This window comes from Cydia fagiglandana, chromosome 9 (assembly GCF_963556715.1).
Source record: "Cydia fagiglandana chromosome 9, ilCydFagi1.1, whole genome shotgun sequence".
In the NCBI taxonomy this organism is placed as follows: domain Eukaryota; kingdom Metazoa; phylum Arthropoda; class Insecta; order Lepidoptera; family Tortricidae; genus Cydia; species Cydia fagiglandana.
The window spans coordinates 16,295,016-16,308,862 of NC_085940.1; the positions used below are offsets into that span (position 1 = coordinate 16,295,016).

At 39.3% G+C, this 13,847-nt stretch overlaps 1 protein-coding gene across 1 annotated transcript in view; it reads left to right on the top strand.

Annotated features, from left to right (window-relative positions):
- Positions 1–2,033: 2,033 nt before the first annotated feature.
- LOC134667785 (uncharacterized) overlaps positions 2,034–13,847 on the top strand; it is a 197,227-nt gene continuing 185,413 nt past the window's right edge. The window contains exon 1 of the mRNA XM_063525195.1: positions 2,034–2,484. The gene's annotated coding sequence lies outside the window, so the exon portion shown is untranslated. The remainder of the gene's footprint in view (positions 2,485–13,847) is intronic.

Genomic DNA, 13,847 nt, shown 5'->3' on the forward strand with positions numbered 1-13,847 from the left:
CCCGATTCTGATTTTGAAATAGACATCTATTAGATATCTTTTAGTCATCACCAAGATACGATAACGATATGTTTAAGATCTAACCTGTCAAATTTGACATTTGCGAGATTCTGGAGATACTCTTGAACGTTTCCCACAGGATATGACTTAGAGATCCAATTCACATCTAACAGATATCTTACTCTATCTAACGTAAAAGTGATATTGGTTGCCCGAATTGCGCTGCAAAAGAGAACTAGTTGATATCTAAACTATAACGTATCTAGAATGGATCTAGTACGTGTCGTCTTTTGTGAATATCTTGAAGTTCGAATACGGCAGTATGTATTAGTACACGTGCGTAATAGGCAGACGGACGAATTAATCTCGAGTGATGTGAATTAATGTGCAATGTATTCAATAGTGTGACGCCATTATGTAATACTTAAGTAATAACTTTACATAGATGGACACTTATTTACCTATAAAATGTATTGTATTTTTCAGTTTATTGTGAACAGTAAGCAGTATTTAAAGAATTAAGATTATTAGAACAGATAAAATTATTTTCAGAAATTATTCGGTGGTCGAATGGCACAGGCACCTTCCGCGATAGCAGAGGACGCGGTTCGATTCCAGCCTGGGGCATAGGAGGCATTGGTCACTTTTTAGGGTTCCGTAGCCAAATGGCAAAAAAACGGAACCCTTATAGATTCGTCATGTCTGTCTGTCTGTCTGTCTGTCTGTCTGTCTGTCTGTCCGTCCGTATGTCACAGCCACTTTTTTCCGAAAGTATAAGCACTATACTGTTGAAACTTGGTGAGTAGATGTATTCTGTGAACCGCATTAAGATTTTCATACAAAAATAGAAAAAAAACAATAAATTTTTAGGGTTCCCCATACATAGAACTGAAACCCAAACATTTTTTTCTCATCAAACCCATACGTGTGGGGTATCTATGGATAGGTCTTTAAAAATGATATTGAGGTTTCTAATATCATTTTCTTCTAAACTGAATAGTTTGCGCGAGAGACACTTCCAAAGTGGTAAAATGTGTGTCCCCCCCCTGTAACTTCTAAAATAAGAGAATGATAAACCTAAAAAAAATATATGATGTACATTACCATGCAAACTTCCACCGAAAATTGGTTTGAACAAGATTTGGTAAGTAGTTTTTTTTAATACGTCATAAACCGTAAACCCCAATTTTATTTTGTTACTTGCTGTTACGGAACCCTTCATGGGCGAGTCCGACTCGCACTTGGCCGCTTATCTTCTCCCTTTTTAGGGTTCCGTACCCAAAGGGTAAAACGGGACCTTATTACTAAGACTTCGCTGTCCGTCCGTCCGTCCGTCTGTCACCAGGCTGTATCTCACGAACCGTGATAGCTAGACAGTTGAAATTTTCACAGATGATGTATTTCTGTTGCCGCTATAACAACAAATACTAAAAACAGAATAAAATAAAGATTTAAATGGGGCTCCCATACAACAAACGTGATTTTTGACCAAAGTTAAAGCAACGTCGGGAGTGGTCAGTACTTGGATGGGTGACCGTATTTTTTGTTTTTTTGCATTATGGTACGGAACCCTTCGTGCGCGAGTCCGACTCGCACTTGCCCGGTTTTCTTAGAATATGACATTTATTTCAGTTTATAAAGAACATACTAATAATTGTTAAGAGAATGGAAGAGTGGGCAGATAATTCTGGGACTTCTGGTCCGTTTATCGATTTCTGTTGCTGACTCTATCTAGACTCTACCTAATTATTTTATGCGATTGTACCTATTAACTTCTCTAACTAACAGTATTATAAAGTTAATACGAGTAGGTTGCCTAAATCAGGCAAATATATAAATAAACGATTTTTTAAATCGATTTAAAATGACACGACATATTTTTTTATGGGATTACGTATAATGATGCATTTGCGATGCAAATATTTTAATGAATTCAACGCCAACCCTTTTTTGCAATTTAATTAAACAAGTTGATTTGATTAACACTGGACAACGCAGGCCCAAAAAAACGCGCCCATGCGGATTGCTTATCATTTTTCATCGCAAACGAGCGAAACATTAGGAAAGGGAAGGTAGTCATTATTAGATTGTAGCGGCTACCGCCGCTGCAGAATTTTATATTGCGCCCTTTACAACCCCCGGGCGGTAGACAAAATGTATTCGGTGAAAGTGTGAAAAGTCCGTTGGAAAAGATTCATTCAGGCGTCGAGCGCGCATGACCGTGTTTTTCATTCAAACCGCCCTTCAGTCCCGCTGAAACTCTAACCCGAGCGCACGCTAGGGTCGTTCCGCCGCTCGATTCGATTTTCGAACTAATTTAAATGAATCGCTGTCAGACAAGTTGCCGGCCGTAACTTTTTAAAGTGGAAAGTGTCGTGTTCGAGGAGCCGGTTTGCTTTTTCTAGTGTCTGTTCGATTTTTAAAGTTTTGTTTCAGTGTTTTTGTTTTGTTTTAGTTGGTTTTTCAGTGTTTTTTGTAAAACCGGTGAGTATTTAATGGAATTGTCTATGTTGCATGAACTTTTTTTATAATATTTACGACTTTATTGAATATATTGTGTGATTAAATTGTTAAAGGAAACTTATTTATGAATAAATGTTCTAATTATGTACATAAAACGTTATAACAGGTAATAAGAAAGTTAATTAAAAAATTGCAACGTCAAAAAAAGCGTATTGCCGACTCAAATCCAAATAGTCAGAGATGGCACACCCTTGGTAACATTGTTATTTTAAAAACTTTGCATATCGTGCTATTAAAAAATCTTGTCGTAATACTTTAATGGACACAAAAATAATTGAACGTGCTCAAACAATTTTCCACGTGGCATTGATTGGCCACTCCAGCGATAGGTGGAGACAGGTTTAATTAAAGAAAAACCGAAGCAATCCGTCACGGGAAGTGTGTCACAGGTCGGGTGAAGGAATTCCCATTATCTTGTCCACTCCGAGGGAGCAATCTAACGTTTGTGGGTGGCATTTAATTGAACATTGATATAAATACCGGCCAAGTGCGAGTCGGACTCGCGCGCGATGGGTTCCGTACCATTACGCAAAAAAAACACGTTTGTTGTATAGGAGCCCCACTTAAATATTTATGATGTTCTATTTTTAGTATTTATTGTTATAGCGGCAACAGAAATGGATAATAATAATGTAGTGTATTTTTAACTGTTTGTCTAATATATAAATAGTTTATTAGGCAAACAGTTAAAAATACACTACATAATCTAAACATAAAATTAATTAAAAACTAAACTTAAGTATAAATATAAGCAAAATAATATATCATCTGTGAAAATTTCAACTGCCTAATTAAATAGCTATCACAGTTCATGATATACAGCCTGGTGACAGACAGACAAACGAACAGCGGTGTCTTAGTAATAGGGGTTTAGTTAGAGTAAAAACGGTTTTACTCTTTGGGTACGGAACCCTAAAAATCAATAGGTTTAATGAAAATGACAATTGCGGGTTCGTGTAGGAAATTGAAGACGGCTACCGCGAAAACCGAAATTCGCAAATTGCAGGGATCTTTCTCTTTTACTCCAATGAAGACGAAATTAGAGTGACAGTGAAAAATCCCCGCAATTTTCGAACTTCGATTTTCGCGGTTATAGTCCTGGCATGGCCTTTGTCAGAGGTTCGCAACCTTTTACGTTGTCCTCTCTAAACTTTTGTCTACTTAGCTAGGGGTCATTTATAGGAAAATTCAACTACTAGTGGTTCTCAGTTACCTACTTACCTCAGATTTTAGTTAATTATTGGAACTACGGGGTTCTAGTTAGAGCAAGGATTTCAACGTTATGTTTAACATATCAGCCAAACCAGTTGGTTGGTTGGTTTGGTTGGTTAGTCAGGTTGGTTGGTTGGTTGGTTGGTTGCATTTAGTATACGGTACAATCAAATGGTAAAGCGGAAGGTACTTGTTACTAATTACTAGTAATTGTTTACTGAGTAATCTGTACTATTAAGATTAGATAATCTATATGGCGTTATAATTGATGATATCATAATTGACATAACAGCTCTTGAGAAAATTGAGATAGCTGAGTACAAAATCGGCTAAATACATAAAATGAGACAATTACTTCAGAACATTTACCTTTAATTTATACATCTATATGTCGGCGGCCGATCGTAAGATCAGGCATATCGTGCAACGTGAAAATCTTTGACTCGTTCTCTGAGTCGACAGAGCCCCGCTACGCGGGGCTCCTATTTCTGGGCAGTTTGCCCTACGGGCATCTGAAGTAACCTAACGAACCTATCTTACCTATATATTGGTTTCATGTGACTATCCTCAAAACAATACACAGGAACATGTAAACCTGTTCTGGAACATGTTTGTTGTTGAGTAACATGTAAACCTTTAACTGTTCGAAACTAATACCAAGCATTCCTTGATAGTGTAAAGATGTGTAAAGACAAAAACCTCATTTAGATGGTTCAAATTCAAAAACTGGGCAATGTTCAGTCGATCCACCAAATACTGCAATGTAGAGTCTGTACGGAAAGAGAAAAGTCGTGGAATGTATAGGGCCCAATACATTCCACGAAAGAAAAAAATCACAAAAAAATTACCAAAAATCATGACCCCAAAATTAATTAAATAAAAAATAAGTTCAAAAACTAAAACCCGACTACTGCAAATCGCGCTCTAAAAAGTATGAAACAAGATAGAATTCTTATCTAAAATTATCAAGCAGGAAATATTATAAATGTTACCATTTTTGTTATAAATAAATACAACGTAATAAATTTTTACTGATTTTTTTATATATTTACAGAGATTCAGAGGATCGCCGTGGTCGTATGCCACATTACTTTTAAGTTTATAATCGTGGCATACGACCACGGTGATCCTCTGAATCTCTGTAAATATATAAAAAAATCAGTAAATTATATTACGTTGTATTTATTTACAACAAAAATGGTAACATTTATAATATTTCCTGCTTGATAATTTTAGATAAGAATTCTATCTTGTTTCATACTTTTTAGAGCGCGATTTGCAGTAGTCGGGTTTTAGTTTTTGAACTTATTTTTTATTTAATTAATTTTGGGGTCATGATTTCGTTACTAACTTTTTGAAGTCACTTTATATTACTTTTGCGAGGGCGTCCTCAGTACAGAAATGCACGCAGAGCGCCGCCTATATCGGGCTACGCCCTTTAGTGCCTATGAGGGCGCCGAAGGCGCCCGGTTTTGGAACGCGTACGTCGGGCTACGCCCGACTCTTTTAGTATGAGAGCGCCGACGGCGCCCGGCTTTGGAACGCGTATGTCGGGCTACGCCCGACTCTTTTCGTATGAGGGTGCCGAAGGCGCCCGGCTTTCGAACGCGTACGTCCGGCTACGCCCGACACTTTTAGTATGAGGGCGCCGAAGGCGCCCGGCTTTGGAACGCACGCAGAGCAGAAATGCACGCAGAGCGCCGCCTATATCGGGCTACGCCCTTTAGTGCCTATGAGGGCGCCTTCGGCGCCCGGTTTTGGAACGCGTACGTCGGGATACGCCCGACTCTTTTAGAATGAGGGCGCCGAAGGCGCCCGGCTTTGCAACGCGTACGTGGGCTCCGCCCGACTCTTTTAGTATGAGGGCGCCGAAGGCGCCCGGATTTGGAACGCGTACGTCGGGCTACGCCCGACTCTTTTAGTATGGGGGCGCCGAAGACGCCCGGCATTGGAACGCGTACGTCGCGCCCCAAGTGACGTACGTCGCGCCCCGGCGCCCGACACTTTTAATATGAGAGCGCCGAAGGCGCTCGGCTTTGGAACGCGTATATCGGGCTACGCCCGACTCTTTTAGTATGTGGGCGCCGAAGGCGCCCGGCTTTGCAACGCGTACGTCGGGCTCCGCCCGACTCTTTTAGTATGAGGGCGCCGAAGGCGCCCGGCTTTGGAACGCGTACGTCGGGCTACGCCCGACACTTTTAGTATGAGGGCGCCGAAGGCGCCCTGTTTTGGAACGCGTTTGTCGGGCTACGCCCGACTCTTTTAGTATGGGGGCTCCGAAGGCGCCCGGCTTTGGAACGCGTACGTCGGGCTACGCCCGCACTTTTAATATGAGGGTGCCGAAGGCGCCTGCCTTTGGAACGCGTATATCGGGCTACGCTCGACTCTTTTAGTATGGGGGCTCCGAAGGCGCCCGGCTTTGGAACGCGTTTGTCGGGCTACGCTCGACTCTTTTAGTATGGGGGCTCTGAAGGCGCCCGGCTTTGGAACGCGTACGTCGGGCTACGCCCGCACTTTTAATATGAGGGTGCCGAAGGCGCCCGGCTTTGGAACGCGTATATCGGGCTACGCCCGACTCTTTTAGTATGAGGGCGCCGAAGGCGCCCGGCTTTCGAACGCGTACGTCGGGCTCCGCCCGACTCTTTTAGTATGAGGGCGCCGAAGGCGCCCGGCTTTGGAACGCGTACGTCGGGCTACGCCCGACACGTTTAGTATGAGGGCGCCGAAGGCGCCCGGCTTCGGAACACGTACGTATCTTGTAAAAAAATTGACCGTTTCATACTCGTACATTTTGGCTGATCAGGACTTCTATACCTATTCACGTTATAAAATGTTGCAGGACATTAAAAAACACCATGTCTAGCGGCCAAACAAATTTCTTTTACAAAAACCTTCTTGTATCGCCGTAGTCGCGTAACACGCGGATAGAATCCAGAGCGCTTGTAGATTCATAGTTCGAATCACCTAACCGATAAATTAATGTTTTATCTGGCGCATGCAAGCAAAGCCGGGTGCAAAAGCTAACAATATTTATATATTTGAAATGTGCTAATTGAGCTCTTTCCAATGATGTATAACACATCATCATTACTTAATTTTAGTTTTTTGGTTCGTGACTTTATAACCTCTAGAGGGCGCATTGTTCATTTTTTTGTGACGCCATATAGCCTATAACCAGCGGACGATTAAGACGATTCGAATGACACATCGTTTGTTAAAATATAATAAGTACTTTAGAAGTTATGAGGGAACAGATGAACATACATACATACATACATACATACATACATACATACCCACATACATACCGGTCAAAATCATAACCCTCCTTTTGCGTTGCCGTAGTCGGGTAAAAACTAGGTACATTTAATATCTAAAATGTATTCTTGGAAAGTGGTTAAATGAGAAGGCAAGTTTTTGAGCATTTGTTGATTCCAAAATATTTTATTTTTTATCATGGGTCTGATTTGATTGACTCTAATTAAATTAATTAATTCTGTTCAACATAAACATATATCTTAGCAAACGTTGTGCTTTGTTGGCGGACAGTTGTCGTAATAATTGTGACTCAAAATGTTCGCATGTTAAGCCGAATATTCGGTGGACGAATATTCGGTATTCGGCCGGGAGAGGGGGCCGAATATTCGGTATTCGGCCAAATTCACTATTCGAGGCATCTCTAGAATATACTATAATTCTCACGTCATTTTTATTTTTTTGTAAATTTCTCTTAAACTGTTGCATATTTTGGTACACACTGTATAAATAAAATACATATAGTCTATAATTCTTCCTGACGTTCGTTGAAATAGAAATATCATCCCAAAAACACTTGACAAATGCTTATGTACCACTCGACCGACCCGGTTTTCTTGAGAGGAAAAAGTGTGCATAAAATAATAAGCATACTAGAAAACCTCTCTAGAACTGCTATGAATCTTTAATAAATAGGTTAAGACCACGATGAGATAGCTTTTTATATATTTACGGATGTTGAACGTTGGATAAAAACATTTGGAAAACCAGTGAGAGCGTAACCTCTAGATACAAGTACTTGTAACGGGTTAAGAGGTCCAGTAATACTTAAGGCGAAGTTGTAGTGTTTTGTGAATGTGACGGCTGCTGCGGCTACCGTGTGTCTTCATTAGGGCAAGATTGCGTTGGAAATGTGGCGTTTCTTAAGTAAATTGTTAGGCTTTTCCCTCTTTGTAAATGTTGGAGTCTCCAGTACCTAAGTTAAATAATAACTTAATATAACTTTAATATAAGGTAGGTATTAGAAGAACCTAATTATTTAGTAGATTGGATCTAAGTACTTATATAGAGGAATTGACTATTAGATTGATGTTTTTAGTTCGTAAATCAGCAATTCGCTGTTAGAAACATTTTCCCCCTTATTCATAAAACTTTACGTTCCTGACTTAGTTAAATTATGTTTTATCCCTTTCTTACAAGTACAAAATATAGGTCAAAATGACAGATAGAGATAAAAGATTATTAGCTAATAATTGAGGTTTGTGGCGCGTTTATGAATAAGGGAGTTACAAAATACTTCGTCGCCAAAATTATAACGATACCATTTTTTTATCGTGTATGCGTATAGTACGCACGGATAAATTAATAATTTGGACGGATTTCGATTTTTAACGGAGTTTGTACCATTTCGTACCTTGTTCACAGTGACAATAGTATGAGATCCCTAGCGACTTTCATATTGATTGTCACTAGGACACGTACGAAACGATATTACACTGAAATTAAATTCCTTGACTGTACCTATGCAGGGGGCTAGTTTAGATTAAAAGGTTTGTTTTTTCGGTTTTTCTGCGGATACCTATTGCGTGGCAAAAATACAAAATTCCTGGCCAAATTCGTAGTATCCGTAGCAATAAATGCGGAAGAGGTATTTTTAATTAATCGGCTGTAGAAAGAGTGATTGGCACGCGTACTGCCATAGACACGACGACACGAGATACGACACGGTTTTTATACGACAAACGTCCAGATAAGACGTAATAGGGAATATTACGCGAAACTCTGCGTAGGGGGCGCCACTACCACAATCTGTCACTATCTAAGGCTTTACCACAAACGAGAGGGTCGAAATTTTGTTATCTAACCTATCTATCACTCGTGCTTATTTGAGCGATATAGAGGCAAAACTTGTTAAAAACAGTTTAAGGCACAGTATGTTTGAGTTACTCTATGGTTTACGATGGGCGCTAGTGCTGCACTCTGGCGGCAGAACATTGCAGTAATTATGTAACCATCGACATTCAATGCGTATACTTCCAAACTTTTAATAACATGATAACTTTTTCCTAAACATCCTGGAAGGCAGGATTGAAAAGACAAGAGAAAAAGGGAGACCTAGAATCACTTATCTCAGCCAAATAAAAAATAATGCGTCGTATGTGGAAATTAAAAGACTGGCACAAGAAAGAAATGATTGGCGATTGCTCCACCGACAAGAGAGCTCTTAAGTTATGATGATGATGATGATGACTTCCAAACTTAACAATTGAAAAGAATCATATTCATCTCTGCCGTCGTTTCTGTCTATTGCGTGTGAAGTGACAGTTTTTTCCTGTGCATTTTAAATTCATTTATTCAGCTATGCGAATACATGCGATTACAAATGTGCATTTATGGTGGCGGTGGTGATGGCTTCCCTTAAGCTAGGTTTTTTTTACTTACATTGGTTTGATATAGTTCAGTTTCCTTATTTTTTTCCGGGTAGAGAGAGATGACATTTTAATATTTTCATTGAGTGCCAATAAAATACAAGACCTTACGTTTTGGTACTTAATTTGTACTCAAGTAGGTACTTGAAAAAAAAAATTGTACTGTACCTACCCGTTTAATTCAGAATGAAGAACGATGACGACGAATGAAGTTAACGAAAAAAAAAAACGATTATAACGAAATGTACCTACTTTATAATTTGATTGACATTATCTAATCGAAATAAATATTTGAGTTGAATAAAATACAAGACAATTTCAATTTCAAGAGAATTTCAGTATAAATACGTGTAACTTATAGCCTATTACAAATATGAAAAATTACACGATGTCGTTAGCGGTTACGTATAATAATATAAGTTAGTGTGGATTTGCGGTCTGTGGTTCGATTACAGTTTGCAAGACCGCTAGGTCAGTTCTTGGCCACTCAGCGTCTTGGTCTTCAATTGTAGGTACAGTGGCGTTCAAAAGTGCATGGATAGATGTCGACCGTAAACGGTTGAAACATGTCCATGAACTTTTGAACGCCAGTGTACCTACATAAAATACTCGCTTGTACGGACTCAAATCCCTTGATTATCGTAGTTCTAAACTGCCCCAGAACTTTTAGATCCATGCAAAGCTTTAGTAAAATATCGGCTGTAAGTACCTAAAGTATAGTTCGCCAAACCATTTTTTTCTAGAATAAAAAATTCATATCCCTTGGGGTTTATAATACTAGCATAAGATAAACATTACCTTTCTCACTGACAAGCATCGAGTCATGGAAAATTTATAAATAAATAATAATAAATTAATATTATAGGACATTTTTACCCAAATTTACTAAGCCTCACAGTAATCTCAAGAACGCTTGTGTTGTGGGTTCTCAGACAACGATATATACCTAAATACAAGAAAGCGACATTGACCAAGGAACAAATATCTGTATGCCCATCACACAAAAAATAAATGCCCTTATCGGGACTCGAACCCAGGACCATCGCTTCATAGCATGTTCCGGCGACGACGTAACAGTGGGATCGTAACACACCATTGTTAAAGTGTCATGCTATGGAACTTATTGCTAACTATGTAAAACAAAGTCTCAAGTAAATTGATCATTCAGAGACAATTTCAATATGGCGGTTTGGCGGTATGTGCAGAGGATGGATAACACTCGTCTGCCTAGGCAGATTACGTTGAGCCAGATAGCATTTCAAAAGCGCCGCATTGGACGTCCCTTGCTGCATTTTAAGGACTGCGCGAAACGCGACATGGTCGCTTTTGATATCGATAGGGACACTTGGGAGGAGCTCGCGTCAGATCGCGATGGATGGAGGGGTGCCATCGCGAAAGGTCGCGAAATTCACGACAACGCGTGGTTCCAAGACCTTGCCCGAAAACGCGCAAAGAGGCACAATCCACCTGATGATGCCGACATGGCTCCCAGTTTCAGATGCCACAAATGCGGTCGCAAATGCCGGTCCCGCATTGGCTTATGCAGCCACGAGAGACGTTGTTCCTCGCTTACAGACGCTGCATAAATCATCTGTCAAGATGTTGAAGGCCTGAATGATGTTACATAGTTAGCAAACTAGCTAACTATGTAAACATATAACTCCATTGAATGACACTATACCATAGAAATGAGGAAAAGCTTTATGATGCTGACTGTACATATGTGACAAACAGACCAACAATAGTCAAATAGTGGATTAAATTAATTAAACGTGCAATTTATCTTCGAGCACGTCCGCGGTCCCGGCGCCTTAATACCCTGCGGTCGGGAAATAATTACGTAGAAGGCTGGCTACATACTCGCACTAATAATTTACTATACTGTAGGTAGATATTATATGTGACGTTCCACGGAGAAAGGTACCTTATGGCGGCTTGCGCTTACGTCGCATAACGCCGCAATAATATTGGAGCGGCGTTAATAATAGCGTAAGCGCCAACCGCCATAAGGTACCTTTACCCGTGGGACGTCACATAATATGTGGTCGTCACATATCATATTATTATGATAGCATCTAGGTACCATACATATGTATAGGGTATGTAACTGAACGAGAAGCAATTAAACCCGTTAATGTTTAGGTCATACTACGCAAGTTTTACTATCGGACCAACCAACCGACCAACGCATTTCGGAAATCGCGAAAAAAAATTTGACTCTCCCATAGGAAAGTTCAACATCAGACCAGCAAAATGTATGAAACATCCAATTTTTTTTTCCGTGTTTTCCGTGTTTTCTGGGTTGGTCCCATGTCCCATAGCAAAAGTTGCTCAGTATGACCTAAACATTAACGGGTTTGAGTAATCGCTTTTCGTTCAGTTACATACTGTATAAGTCGGGTGACAATGCAATATTATGGTATATAGCTATCGAGCTCATCTGATTAGGAACTCTGTGATGCAACAACGAGACCTAATTTTGTTTGGGGTGTCTAGAATTGTCTAGATGAGCCTGTGAAAAAAGTACAGTCAGCGGTGAATTATTTTGTCTTCTTAGAAATCATATTAAGTACTGTGCATTGAGCTTGTTCTAAAGTCAGAACTCCTTTCCCGAAACGAGTCTTACGGCGCGTTTCGGGAAATGAATTAGAGATTCACTAGATATGTCACATTCCTTATGACGCCGCAATAATGAATGAATGAAACGAATGAAAACATTTATTTTCAGGCAACTATTGGCCCATAGATAAATACCTTAAAACTAGCATACCTACATATTATTACAAAATATATCTTAAAACTAAAAACACAATTATGGCTGCGATGCAGTTCGCAACCCCGTGTCAGGGAGCCGGCCGCGGAACCGCCGAAACTTGACACCCTTCGGCCAAAACTGCTCCTTGGTGAAAATAATAATATTATTGCGGCGCTATGCGACTAAGCACTAGCCGCCATAAGGTACCTTTTGCCGTGGAACGTCACATCTCTTTACTATTTCATATCTAGTGAATCTCTAATTCATTTCCCGAATCGCGCAGTAATCTTAATTCCTTTTACACACATTTGTATATAATTTAACCCCTGATCATAATTATAAAAGCCACATATCTTTAAAGAGAAGGTTAAAAGGGCTTACGAGATATGTGTCGCTTAACATCAAACTCGGGTAAATCCATTCGACCCTCTCAGCAAATATCTACCCTATTACCCTTACATAATACCAAAATCGCATGATCTGACATATGGATTTACCCGAGTTTGAAGTTAAGCGACTCATATAGCGGCCCAAGTAGCACAGATTTGCTGTATAGCAGCCGCATAATGAAGTAAGAATACGCTTGAAGCTGAAATAAAAAAGCTGCATAAGAGCTGTATAAGCGTCTTTTCAGCTTTTATTACTCTTAAATGGGCACAAATTAGGCAGCCTTAAGTTCACATAGCTACTTAAGAGCGCTGTAGCAGCAATTTAACGGAATTATAAGTGGCAACAGGAGTTATAAGAGGTGTATATTGACTGGGTAAGAGACCACCAGTTACCCTTTATTCAGCTAATATGTCACATGTGCACCCTAATACCGGGAAAGATTGACGTTGGGCTGAATAAAAGATAATTAATAACATACTTTTACACCTCTGCCTTAAAAAGCAGCTATTATTTAGTATAGTGACACTGACGATGAACGCAGAGGTGAACATATTTATATTGAAGTAAAAACGTTAAGCGCAACGACGCCATAAGTCATTTTGTTAAAGTGTTTAGTTGAATGTTAATACATGATCTTTTATATATTTACGCGAGAAAGATGTTTGGGAATGCAAGTTTATTGACATTATATATATACATTATCTAAGAAAATTTCAGTGCGCCACGAATATAATCAGTATTTATTTAATTTAATGATATAAATAAGCTATGTGTAAAAACTATTTCAGTGGTTTGGGCAGAATTATGAGATAAAAAGTTAATAATACGTTATAGGAAGTACTAAACTAATGATTTAGGTTAAGAACTCATGCACAAAACCTTTTTGTTACCCTTAAAAGTTGGAAAAGTAATTTCAATTTTGTAGGTTATCTACAATAAAATGGCGATCAATGTTAAAAAGCAACGTGAACCATTAAAATTCTAATATGCAGCATAAGACTGTTATATATCTGATAAAGATACTTAAGTGAACCACTATAAAGTCCAAGTCGTTATTTCGATACACTAGTGAACCTCTAAACAGTTATAAGGCATCTTGTGAACGTTTAAACAGCCGCTATGCAGACAGTCTCAATGGTAGTATAATAGGCTGCTTAGCGGTAAACATGTTCAGCGCTAAGCCGTATTATGCGCCACATGTGTTCGATTATACTTCTATTGGTTTCATAATAGTTCACTCGTTCTCCCTTATAATAAGTCAGTGAAATAAAAGCTGCTTAGCG